The following is a 12,574-nucleotide window of genomic DNA, read 5'->3' on the forward strand; positions in this document are numbered from 1 at the left end:
GGCGTGACCTATTGCATTTTCAATGCTTGTTTACTTGGTTCCATCAAGAAGGCATTCAGATGTATCACACATTTGCCATAAATTCTGAATGGTAGCACTCTAGTTGCTCATTAGATCACTGTAGTAAAGCTACTGCTCACCAGGGAAGTCTGCTGCTGGTATTCAAAGTGCATATTTCAGTCTGCATGTCAGAATTTTTTAATGAGATAGAAGGGATTTGAGAAGTCAAAATGTGCCCTATTTTTTCTTTCTGCAGCATTAATCATAATTTCTATGGCAAAATGAACCCCCTCATTTAGTTCCTTTGCAAATTAAATGTTTTAAGTGTTACCACTTTATTCCAATCAAGATGGCTTCAGGTGTGCCATACTTTTGTCATAAGTAAGACTGTTAGCGCTCTAGTTGTTATTTAGAACACTCTGGGACATTTTGTCATTAGGCTTTACTTGGGCTACATGTGGGTGATATTTGTGCTACATTTGGGCTCTTTTGTCTTTTGTGGCCATCTTGGGAGACTTATTTGTTATGAAGTTTCCTAATTTCCTCATTTACTACAGTCTCCTCAGTAGGAAATACTTTCAGTTCTTTAATTTGATTCCATCAAGAAGGCATTCAGATGTGTCACACATTTGCCATAAATTCGGAATGTTAGCACTCTAGTTGCTTATTAGATCACTGTAGTAAAGCTACTGCTCACCAGGGAAGTCTGCTGCTGGTATTGAAAGTGCATGTTTCAGTCTGCATGTCAGAAATTTTTAATGAAATAGAAGAGGATTTGAGAAGTCAATCAAAATGTGCCCTAATTTATCTTTTTTTAGCACTAATCATAATTATTTCTGTGGCAAAATGAGCCCCCTCATTGCGTGCCTTTTAAATTAAACTACTGACTCTCTACTACTCACTCGCTACTACTCTCTGCTACTCACTCTCTACTACTCACTCTCTACTACTCTCTACTACTCACTCTCTATTACTCTCTACTACTCACTCTACTACTCTCTACTACTCTCTACCACTCACTCTCTACTACTCTACTACTCGCTCTCTACTACTCTCTCTCTACTACTCACTCTCTACTATTGACTGTTTACTACTCACTCTCTACTACTCACTCTCTACTACTCTCTACTACTCACTCTCCACTACTTTCTCTACTACTCGCTCTCTACTACTCACTCTCTACTACTCACTCTCTACTACTCTACTACTCTCTACAACTCTCTCTACTACTCACTCTCTACTACTCACTCTCTGCTACTCTACTACTCACTCTACTACTGTCTACTACTCTCTACCACTCACTCTCTACTACTCTACTATTCACTCTCTACTAGTCTCTACTACTCACTCTACTACTCCCTACTACTGTCTAACACTCACTCTCTACTACTCACTCTCTACTACTATGTACTATTCTCTCTCTACTACTCACTCTCTACTACTCACTCTACTTCTCTCTACTACCCACTCTCTACTACTCTCTCTCTACTATTCACTCTCTACTACTCGGTCTCTACTACTTGCTCTCTACCACTTTCTACTACTCACTCTACTACTCACTCTCTACTACTCTACTACCCTCTACTCTCTCTACTACCCATTCTCTACTACTCTCTCTACTACTCACTATCTACTACTCACTCTCTACTACTCTCTACTACTCACTCTACTACTCACTCTCTACTACTCTCTACTCCTCTTAACTACTCACTCTCTATTACCCACTCTCTACTACTCTTCTACTCACTCTCTACTACTCTCTACTATTCTCTCTCTACTACTCACTCTCTACTACTCACTCCACAACTCTCTACTACTCACTCTCTACTACTCTACTACTCTCTACAACTCTCTCTACTACTCACTCTCTACTACTCACTCTCTGCTACTCTACTACTCACTCTACTACTGTCTACTACTCTCTACCACTCACTCTCTACTACTCTACTATTCACTCTCTACTAGTCTCTACTACTCACTCTACTACTCCCTACTACTGTCTACCACTCACTCTCTACTACTCACTCTCTACTACTCTGTACTATTCTCTCTCTACTACTCACTCTCTACTACTCACTCTACTTCTCTCTACTACCCACTCTCTACTACTCTCTCTCTACTACTCACTCTCTACTACTCGGTCTCTACTACTTGCTCTCTACTACTTTCTACTACTCACTCTACTACTCACTCTCTACTACTCTACTACCCTCTACTCTCTCTACTACCCATTCTCTACTACTCTCTCTACTACTCACTATCTACTACTCTCTACTACTCACTCTAATACTCACTCTCGTCTGCTCTCTACTACTCAGTCTCCACTACTCCACTACCCTCTACTACTCACTCTCTACTACTCACTCTCTACTACTCTACTACTCCCTACTACTACTCACTATCTACTACTCTCTACTACTTGATTTCTACTACTCACTCTCTACTACTCACTCTACTACTCACGCTCTACTACTCCCTACTACTCACTCTACTACTCACTCTATACTACTCTCTACTACTCAGTCTCCACTACACCCCTACCCTCTACTACTCACTCTCTACTACTCACTCTCTTCTACTCTACTACTCCCTCTCTACTGCTCTCTACTACTCACTCTCTACTACTCTCTCTCTACTACTCACTCTCTACTACTCTCTTCTACTCACTCTCCACTACTCCACTAACATCTACTACTCACTCTCTACTACTCACTCTCTACTACTCTACTACTCACTCTCTTCTACTCTCTACTACTCACTCTCTACTACTCTCTCTCTACTACTCACTCTCTACTACTCCCTACTACTCACTCTACTACTCACTCTCTACTACTCTCTACTACTCACTCTCCACTGTTCCACTACCATCTCCTACTCACTCTCTACTACTCACTCTCCACTAATCCCTACTACTCACTCTCTCTCTAACACTCTCTACTACTCTCTCTCTAACACTCTCTACTACTCTCTACTACTCACTCTACTACTCACTCTCTACTACTCACTTTCTACTACTCTCTACCACTCACTCTACTACTCACTTTCTACTACTCTCTCTCTGCTACTCACGCTCTACTACTCACTCTCTACTACTCTCTACTACTCACTCTGCTACTCACTCTCTACTACTCTCTACTCCTCTTAACTACTCACTCTCTATTACCCACTCTCTACTACTCTTCTACTCACTCTCTACTACTCTCTACTATTCTCTCTTTACTACTCACTCTCTACTACTCACTCCACAACTCTCTACTACTCACTCTCTACTACTCACTCTACTACTCTCTACTACTCACTCTCTGCTACTCTCTCTACTACTCTCTACTACTCACTCTCTACTCTCTATTACTCATCCTCTACTCTCTACCTCTCTACCTCTCTCACTACTATTCTCTACCTCTCTACCTCTATCTCTCTACCTCTACCTCTCTACCTCTATACCTCTACCTCACTCTACACGCACACATATGCACATATATATATACATATATATGCATATGCATTTATATATATGTATGTGTATATATATATACATACATATATAAACATATATAATCTGCATATCTATATAAATACGAATATAAATGCATGCATACATATACATATATTCGTACATATGCATGTTATGTACATGAAAGTTTGAAAAACACTAATAAAAGCAAAGCTAAAAAGCCACCTAATTACAAACAGAATTGCTTTCACTTAAACGAGGGCGAGACCTATTGCATTTTCAATGCTTGTTTACTTTGGTTCCATCAAGAAGACATTCAGATATGTCACACATTTGCCATAAATTCTGAATGTTAGCACTCTAGTTGCTCATTAGATCACTGGAGAATACTATACATACTAAACTACACAGTAAGCAACGGCTGGAAACGCGATTTTACATTCCTCCAGTGCCCATCCCCGTCACCTCATTAAAAGCATCCCCTATGAGGAGTTTTTAAGGATTCAGAGAATTTGTAGCAGCTAAAGTGATCTAAAGGAATGTTTAGACGTATCTGTACAAAGATTTTTGACCCGTGGTTACAAACTGATTGATTTACAGAATGCCATGACCAAAATGCAGAATCAGTAGGAACTAGTCTCCCTAATAAAGAGGACACTGCAGTCAGGTTAATCACCACTTACAGTTGTCAAGAGAAACAAGTTAGAAACAGTCTTAAGAAAAACTGGCCAATTTTAAGAACAGACAATACCCTAGCTCCGATATTAAGTGAATTGCCAGCTATCACTTTTAGAAGGGCACCCTCTATGAGGGATGCCCTTGTGAGGACCAGTCCAGAAATAGTGAAATCTTGTAATTGGCTTTCTAACAGATCTGGTTTCTATAAATGCAGATCTTGCTGGGCCTGTAAGTTTGGAATAAATACTAAAGAATACCCTGACGCATTCTCTGAAATATTTTGTAAAATTAATCGGCTGTTTACATGCAAAACTGACCATGCTGTTTATGTATTACAAGGCACATGTCATCTACAGTATGTTGGGAGCACTAAGCTCTGGGTTTTTAATCGCATTTTGCAGCATCTTCGTGCTATAGTGAATTCGGATTCTAGCTACCCCGTAGCGCGTCATTTCAAATTAGTACATGACAACAATTTGAAAGATCCTAGCTACTTTGTGATAGACTCAGTCCCCTGGTCAAAAAGGGGAGGTGACAGGGAAAGAAAGTTACGGCACCTAGAGAGTAAATACATCCTACTATTAGACACGAAGATACCTAATGACCTCAATACGGGAGAGGATCTATACAATTTTTTATAGGATCAACTCTTCCCAATCAGTTTGTTGGGCTAGTTGGTTGACCATTCGATGTATGATTAATATTCTCATACATGTATGACACAGAGATCTGGAACCAACAGATGTATGAGTTGATGTTCCTTGCTGCTATGTTGATGATAAGAGAATTTTTATGAGCCTTTTTTAACATGATGGGTTTTTATCTGTTTTCTATGCCTTGTTTTTATCGGATATTAGCTGGTTTTACTAGTTTTCTAGTTTTACTGGTTTTTATTCGGTGATTGTGAGGTGTGAGGAGCGGGTGATTATCAACTGAGTTGAAAGAGATGCATTGCATTTTATTGATCAACATATCAATATCATCAGTACTGTAACTGGAGGACTACTGATTAGGGTCCTACTATATATGAGTATTGCGTTGGGTTGCACATCTTATTCTGAATTTGTACTTTTTGATCCATCTAGTTTTTGGTTGTACATCAATCTGGTAAAGACTTGAAAAAACTTTTTTACACTTTGCACATATGTTTTGCACTTTGCACTTTATTTATAATGGATAATATTCCATGGCGTCTGGCTATGTGACTCAATATGAGTAATGTGAGCGAATCTATAATGAAGAAATAATTTGATTTGTATTTTAAATCACTAAACATTTTTTGCACTTATACAGTTGTTTTTTGGTATGATTCCAATTGCTTATGGCATGATGCACTTTATTGTTATACAGACGATTCAATACTAGTTGAATGAATTAGCTGCTTCATTAATACCACTGAATTGGGTACTTGCCCTCTATATCTATTAATAACTAAGCAATTGCTTTTATTCAGTTTTGTGGTTGACACATTCAGATATATAATTGTGGTAAACAAACAGATCCATTTGGGTGTTATATTTTATTGCTTATATTAGCTGGTTGTCTTTATATATCGAAGCCTTCTGCTATCATTTACCTAAAGTCTGTTGCTGATCTTTATTAAGTGTTGGGAGGGGCCTATTTCAATTTACAACAGTATATAATCACTGTGTGGTCTTGAGCATGTAATTTGATCAAGACCGGGGTAACCCAGTCGAAATGCGTCATGCTGCTGTCTTAAGAAGAATAAAGCACTTCAATTCAAAAACCTAATGAGTGGTCCGTATCTGATTTCTCGACACGAGTGTGCATCAAGATTGTGGATTGTATATATATATATATATATATATATATATATATATGTATATATATATATAAGTCCAAATACCCACTTACTTCTAAGAATGGGTCCGACACCACCTGGCAGAGACAAATGATTTATTCAGGATTATTAGTCAGCGCAGGAATCTGTGATTGACTGTAACTTCTGGGCAGATGCGTTTCAGCATATGTGCTTTCTTCAGTGCCAGTTACAGAGGCAGGACCTCACACTTGGGGGCCATTTTGAATCCTGCTGAAGCCCCTCCCTTTGGAGCCTCATCTTGACCTCTCCTCCGCCTCACAGTTATATTCCATCCTGCTTTGCCGATCCGGACTGCTGCATGCCGGTAAGGGAAGTCCATTGTGGATTCCCCTTTAGTAAGTAGGAGATGCAAAACACCAAGTGGTGTCTCAACATTGTGGTTCTTGGTCCTCACTCCGCCGCAGCCGTATGGTATGATGTAAGTACTGACACCACTTTTCTCTGCCTCTCGGTTAATACCGCTCCTCTCTCCCCATACAGTGATGTGGCACCCTGTGGTGATGACTCTGAGTGGGTGGGCAACGCGTATGTAGTTTTAAACACAGTCCAAATGTTGCTGGCTCCCGCGTTGCAGCCTGATCGAGAGGGGGTGCCGGTATACCAGTGCCCGCAATACTGGTTACTTGTAAAGTCCAAATACCCACTCACTTCTAAGAACGGGTCCGACACCACCTGGCAGAGACAAAGAATTAATTCAGGATTATTAGTCAGCGCAGGAATCTGTGGTTGACTGTAACTTCAGGGCAGACGCGTTTCAGCATGTGTGCTTTCTTCAGTGCCAGTTACAGAGGCAGGACCTCACACCTGGGGGCCATTTTGAATCTTGCTGAAACCCCTCCCTTTGGAGCCTCGTCACGACCTCTCCTCCGCCTCACAGTTATATTCCATTCTGCATTGCCGATCCGGACTGCTGCATGCCGGTAACTGAAGTCCATTGTGGATTCCCCTTTAGTAAGTAGGAAATACAAAACACCAAGTGGTGTCCCAACATTGTGGTTCTTGGTCCTCACTCTTCCGCAGCCGTCTGGTATGATATAAATGCAGGCACCACTTTTCTCTGCCTCGCGGTTAATACCGCTCCTCTCTTCCTGAGCAGTGATGTGGCACCCTGTGGTGATGAATCTGCGTGGGGGCAACGCGTGTGTAGTTTTAAACACTGTTCAAATGTTGCTGGCTCCCGCGTTGCAGCCTGTTTGAGAGGGGGTGCCGGTATACCAGTGCCCGCAATACTTGTTACTTATAAAGTCCAAATACCCACTCACTTCTAAGAACAGGTCCGACACCACCTGACAGAGACAGAGGATTTATTCAGGATTATTAGTCAGCGCAGGAATCTGTGGTTGACTGTAACTTCTGGGCAGACACGTTTCAGCATGTGTGCTTTCTTCACTGCCGGTTACAGAGGCAGGATCTCACACCTAGGGGCCGTTTTGAATCCTGCTTAAACCCCTCCCTTTGGAGCCTCATCACGACCTCTCCTCTGCCTCACAGTTATATTCCATCCTGCGTTGCCGATCCGGACTGCTGCATGCTGGTAAGTGAAGTCCATTGTGGATTCCCCTTTAGTAAGTAGGAGATCCAAAACACCAAGTGGTGTCCCAACATTGTGGTTCTTGGTCCTCACTCTTCCGCAGCCATCTGGTATGATGTAAATGCTGACACCACTTTTCTCTGCCTCGCAGTTAATACCGCTCCTCTCTCCCCGAGCATTGAAGTGGCACCCTTTGGTGATGAATCTGCATGGGGGGGCAACGCGTATGTAGTTTTAAATACAGTCCAAATGTTGTTGGCTCCCGAGTTGCAGCCTGATCAAGAGTAGGTGCCGGTATACCAGTGCCCGCAATACTGGTTACTTATAAAGTCCAAATACCCACTCACTTCTAAGGACAGGTCCGACACCACCTGGCAGAGACAAAGGATTTATTCAGGATTATTAGTCAGTGCAGGAATCTATGGTTGACTGTAACTTCTGGGCAGACGCGTTTCAGCATGTGTGCTTTCTTCACTGCCGGTTACAGAGGCAGGACCTCACACCTGGGGGCCGTTTTGAATCCTGCTGAAGCCCCTCCCTTTGGAGCCTCGTCACGACCTCTCCTCTGCCTCACAGTTATGTTCCATCCTGCGTTGCCGATCCGGACTGCTGCATGTCGGTAAGAGAAGTCCATTGTGGATTCCACTTTAGTAAGTAGGAGATCCAAAACACCAAGTGGTGTCCCAACATTGTGATTCTTGGTCCTCACTCCGCCGCAGCCGTCTGATATGATGTAAATGCTGACACCACTTTTCTCTGCCTCGCGGTTAATACCGCTCCTCTCTCCCCGATCAGTGATGTGGCACCCTGTGGTGATGAATCTGCGTGGGGGGCAACACGTATGTAGTTTTAAACACAGTCCAAATGTTGCTGGCTCCTACGTTGCAGCCTGATCCAGAGAACCAGGTCAGCAGAGCTCTTTAGAGGGAGAGAACCAGGTCAGCAGAGCTGCTTTAGAGCCAGAGAACCAGGTCAGCAGAGCTGCTCTAGAGGCAGAGAACCAGGTCAGCAGAGCTGCTTTAGAGGGAGAGAACCACTCTCTACTACTCCCTCTCTACTACTCACACTCTACTACTCACTCTCTTCTACTCTACTACTCTCTACTACTATCTCTACTACTCGCTATCTACTATTCACTCTCTATTACTCACTCTCTACTACTATACTACTCTCTACTACTCTCTCTACTACTCACTCTCTACTACTCTCTACTACTCACTCTACTTCTCTCTACTACTTGCTACCACTCACGCTCTACTATTCTACTACTCACTCTCTACTTCTCTCTCTCTACTACTCACTCTCTACTACTCACTCTACTACTCTCTAGTACTGACTCTCTACTACCCTCTCTCTACTACTCGTTCTCTACTACTCACTCTCTACTACTCTCTACTGCTCACTCTCCACTTCTCACTCTCTACTACTCGCTCTCAACTACTCTCTACTACTCACTCACTACTACTCTACTACTCTCTACTACTCTCTCTACTTCTCACTCTCTACTTCTCTCTCTACTACTCACTCTCTACTACTCTCTATTACTCACTCTCTACTACATACTCTCTACTACTTGCTCTCTACTACTCACTCTACTATTCCCTTTCTACTACACTCTACTACTCACTCTATTACTCACACTCTACTACCCTCTACTGCTCATTCTCTACTACTCTACCACTCTCTACTATTCACTCTCTACTACTCACTCTCTACTACTCTACCGCTCTCTACTACTCTCTCTCTACTACTCACTCTCTACTACTCACTCTTTACTACTCTCTACTACTCACTCTCTACTACTCTCTCTCTACTACTCACTCTCTAATACTCTCTACTACTTACTCTCTACTACTCTCTACTACTCACTCTCTACGACTCTCTCTCTACTATTCTCTACTACTCTCTACTACTCACTCTATACTACTCACTCTACTACTCACTCTCTACTACTCACTCTCTACTACTCTCTACTACTCTCTACTCCTCACTCTACTGCTCACTCTCTACTACTCTCTAATACTCTCTCTCTGCTACTCACTCTCTACTACTCTCTACTACTCACTCTCTACTACTCTCTACTACTCACTCTACTACTCACTCTCCACTACTCTCTACTAACTCTGTACTACTCACTCTCTACTACTCTCTACTACTCACTCTCTACTACTCACTCTACTACTCTCTACTACTCACTCTCTGCTACTCTCTCTACTACTCTCTACTACTCACTCTCTATTCTCTATTACTCACTCTCTACTCTCTACCTCTCTCTCTACTACTCTCTACCTCTCTACCTCTCTACCTCTACCTCGCTACCTCTACACCTCTACCTCTACACCTCTACCTCTCTACCTCTCTCTACCTCTCTCTACACGCACACATATGAACATATATATATGCATATATATGCATATGCACTTATATATATGTCTGTGTATATTATCTACTGGCGGTCGCCAGTAGATAGTTATAGTTAGGACCGTGTTTCCATTGGAAATCTCAAAATTCTATTTTGAATAACTTTGGCGCCGGTTGACGAATCTTCGCGAAATTTTCAAAACTAATGGGGCGCTCCGCTCAGCTCCTACCCTGAAAGTCTCGGGGGGATTCGTCAAGCGGGGGCCGAGAAAAAAGGGGGGTCCCAAAATGCGTTTACCCTATGCATTTTCCCATAGGACCTTTAGTCGAAGGTACAGCCCGAACGGCTGAACAGAATTACTTGAAATTTGGCAGAGAGGTAGTCCTCAGGTCAGGGAAGTGCCTTTTGCATATATGGAGTCAATCTGTTCAGTATTTCCAGAGAAAATTGCATTTAAAAGCACATACATATCTATAGCCGCGCACCGTGCGCACACCGTGCGCGCACCGTGCGCGCACCCTAACGTGCGCGAGCGTAATTCTGATTGGTTGTTACATGTCAGTCAACTTTCGAATCAGTCGAAATCAGGAAGTGTCGGCCGCCATTTTGTTTGTTTTCAGTGCGAGAGTGGAAAAGGAAGGTGGCGAATGTGAAAAGGGGGCAGGGTAGAGAGTTCCTGACCCCCTAGCCTTTGTCAGGGGGTCCCTGAAGGACCCTGAAGGCAGAAAAAAACATTATAATTTTTTTTTTTTTTTAAATCGCGGGGGTGCGCGCACTGTGTGCGCACGGTGCGCGCACGGTGAAAAACCATAAAAAAAAACCAAATGTTTAATAAGTAGTTTATTGAAAAATAAATATATAAAAAAAAAATACATACATAACTTAGCATTTAAAAAACCATACAAATTCACTGAAAAAACCATAGGTTTCACACACGTTATAGTTAGGAATTAGCATCTAAAAAAACCTTGCAAATTCACTTAAAAAACCATAGGTTTCACACATGTTATAGTTAGGTGGATATTTCACTCGTAAAAAACCAATGAAATTCCCCCGTTATAGTTACTTTAGATAACTATAACTCGCGCGACCGCCACTCTATCACAAGGATGTCATCAGTGATGTCAAGAGTGATGCCACTGACCATGTCATGAGTGATGTAATATGTGACGTCATGAGCAGAGGATTGCGGGCGCGTGAGTTATAGTTATCTGAAGTAACTATAACAGGGAAATTTCATTGTTTTTTTACGAGTGAAATATCCACCTAACTATAACATGTGTGAAACCTATGGTTTTTTCAAGTGAAGTTGCAAGGTTTTATATATATACATACATATATAAACATATAAATAATCTGCATATCTATATAAATACAAATATAAATGCATGCATACATATATATATGAAAGTTTGAAATAAAAGCAAAGCTAAAAAGCCACCTAATTACAAACAGAATTGCTTTCACTTAAACGAGGGCGAGACCTATTGCATTTTCAATGCTTGTTTACTTTGGTTCCATCAAGAAGGCATTCAGATGTGTCACACATTTGCCATAAATTCGGAATGTTAGCACTCTAGTTGCTTATTAGATCACTGTAGTAAATGTACTGCTCACCAGGGAATTCTGCTGCTGGTATTGAAAGGGCATGTTTCAGTCTGCATGTCAGAATTTTTTAATGCAATGGAAGAGGATTTGAGAAGTCACTCAAAATGTGCTCTAATTTTTCTTTCAGCAGCACTAATCATATTTTCTATGGCAAAATGAACCCCCTCATTTTGTTCCTTTTTAAATTAAATGTTTTAAGAGTTAGCACTTTACTCCAATCAAGATGGCTTCAGCTGTGCCATACGTTTGTCATAAGTAGGACTGTTAGCACTCTAGTTGTTCTTTAGAACACTCTGGGAAGCTGCAGTAGAACACAAAGGAATCAACTGACAGTCTCTGCCCTTGTTGGATGTACATGTTTTACTGAGAATGTCAGACTTCATTCTCACATGACTGAGAAAGATAATGTGAATTTACAGAAAATATGCTCTCAGTTTAGCTTATAGATCACCTTCCAAACCTCAGTGAGAAAAGCATGGGAAAATAGTTTTCTCTCAAACATGATTCATGATATCCCAGCAGAAGGCTTTTCACATGGTAAAATCACCTTAGAACATACCACAATTCCTAAAATGAGTATGGTGCCATAAACAAATGATTTATAATGTAACTAAAGTCTTAAAACCTTCTATTAACTGCAATGCGTTTTAATGATATGCTATCATGTATATTGGTCCCAAGATGGTTGCCAACACTTCTTGGATGAAGTGCTGACAGCCAATCGGATCTCACGATGAGATGTGTGGTTAGGCTCTGCCCAGATATATATGTGATTTTACTTTTGATTTTCTCTGGAACTACTGAACCTATTTACACCATTTAAGCAAAATGCACGACTCTGAACCAAGGTCTACCTTTCTGCCAACTTTGGTGTAATTCCATTCAGCAGTTCGGGCTGTAGCTGCGACTAAAGGTCCCTTTGGAATATTGCATGGGGAAAACACGTTTTGGAACCCCCTTTTTTCTTGGCCCCCGCTTGACGAATCACCCCGAGACATTCAGGATAGGAGCGGACCGGAGCAGGCCATGGGTTTTGAAAATTTCACGAAAATTCGTCAACCGGCGCCAAAGTTATTCCAAATAGAATGTTGCGGATTT

The sequence above is a fragment of the Triturus cristatus genome, chromosome 5_1 (assembly GCF_964204655.1).
Source record: "Triturus cristatus chromosome 5_1, aTriCri1.1, whole genome shotgun sequence".
Lineage (NCBI taxonomy): Eukaryota > Metazoa > Chordata > Amphibia > Caudata > Salamandridae > Triturus > Triturus cristatus.